General features: G+C 41.9%; 1 long non-coding RNA gene across 1 annotated transcript; it reads left to right on the plus strand.

Annotated features, from left to right (window-relative positions):
* Nucleotides 1-1,433, plus strand: LOC145554286 (uncharacterized). Its single transcript, XR_014090308.1, has 2 exons — nucleotides 1-1,135; nucleotides 1,241-1,433. It is a non-coding gene; the product is annotated as an uncharacterized LOC145554286 (long non-coding RNA).
* The last annotated feature ends 365 nt before the right edge of the window (nucleotides 1,434-1,798 follow it).

Raw genomic sequence — 1,798 nt, forward strand, 5'->3', positions numbered from 1 at the left:
AATCTTACTTGGCCAGAAGTGTCTTTTTCAGGCCTGTCTTTCTGAAAGCTGCCAAAATATTATAATGTTTTTGAATTAGAGGTCCAAGTGGTCTTCCACCACTCTGAGCTACAGGCAGATGGGGATCAACAGAGCTTTTAAATCCTTGTTCAGGGTGTCTGTCTGTCAGGTGTCAAAGTAATTTCTCTTCCTTCAATAATGTCTCTCGTTTAAAATCATATACAAGATGAAAACTGTCATAAATGTGTCCTCCTTGGTGCCATTGTGTTGCTCATTGATGTCTGAGTTGGCTTCATCATTTTATTCTACTGTCGCTATGCTACCTGTGGATTCCAAAGCCAGCCAAAGCAGCACCTGTTGTAAAGAGGACCGACTAGCCATGCCAGTCAAATAAAGGCCTGGACAACATGAGGACAGGAACATTTGACTATTTGATATCTTGCAAGAAAGCAAAAATATTCCCTTAAACTCATTTCTATGTCCATTGTGGGAATTTAGTAATTGAAGACTACACAAAAATGATACCGCAATCTAGCAGAAGAACATTATGTGAACATGGGCGTGTTGCATAAGTGTCTTTGTGCAGGAAACGGCTGAAATCACAAAGGGAAATCTCCAGGTAATTCAGCCATAGAACAGGAGCTGAAAATGACTCTGGGATGTTTTTATTACTGAGTTTCTGTTACTTTAACCTCTTTCTCTGAGGTAACCAGGTCCCAGAAGGACAGCGTCGATGTGAGTCCAAGGGCGTTCTCAGGGATGGAAGGACGACTGTCCTGCTTTGCTCCTGCACCACTAGCACATGAAAACATTTAGTCGTTTTAAGTTACCATTATTCCAATTAGATGATTAATGTTGTAAAGAGAGGCAGAAAGCTTGCGTAACTGTTTGCACTCTGGTTCAACTTTCATCACGCTGGGATGGTCAGGATATGATACATCTAATTATCTTGTAATTATACCTTTTTTTTCTGCAGGTTTAGTAATATAATCTGCCTGCTGGATACAGCAGGCAGATTATACGAGATGAGACCACAGTGAGACAAAAACCTGGAGCTTCAGTCCAAGTTCTTCTGTAATCCAGCCACATGTTGAATCCTCATAAACCTCACGATTGTTGCAAACTCCACCAGTAGGCAAGAATGTCCTTAAAATCTCCGGAAAAGCTGGATGACGGCAGTTTATCTGCCCATCAGGAACGTCGGACATCCGCTCCAACTTGAAGTCTTTGTCTTCCACAGCATCCCTCCTACGACGGCAGCTGTGGAGAACCAGACAGGAGGTCATGAACAAGACTCTGTTGGACGACTTTGAGCCAGCGTGGAAACAAACACCTCATCCATAAACCAAACAAGACGAAGAGTAAATCCTGTGAGGAAAGGTGGAGATGAATGGAAGATTTGTGTTTCATGGAAATAAACCTCTGAAGCTTTATGAACTCGCTTTCAGTCCAATATAATCTATGTATAGTTCATAAATTAATTTCATTACTTGTTTTGGGGCTGCAAATGACTTATTTTGGTAATCAACCATTGAATTGATTAATCGTATAGAAAAAATGTCCACATTCAGGAGAATGTGGAAATTTTGCTGCTACGCTGTCCCACCATATTGCGTGTAACGCCCTCTGTCCTTGGTTCCCCAAACTGGTGGAAACAGGCGTCACCCAACGTTTGAAGGCACCCAAACTGGAGCGATCCAAGAATGAAAGTTCTTTTGGTGGAAGCAAGCTGATATTGTTACTGGGATCTGCTTGTTTGCTGATATGGGGGTGGAAATAAGACTGGATTTTCACTCAC

This window comes from Poecilia reticulata, chromosome 2 (genome assembly GCF_904066995.2).
Source record: "Poecilia reticulata chromosome 2, P_reticulata-male-v2, whole genome shotgun sequence".
Classification (NCBI taxonomy): domain Eukaryota; kingdom Metazoa; phylum Chordata; class Actinopteri; order Cyprinodontiformes; family Poeciliidae; genus Poecilia; species Poecilia reticulata.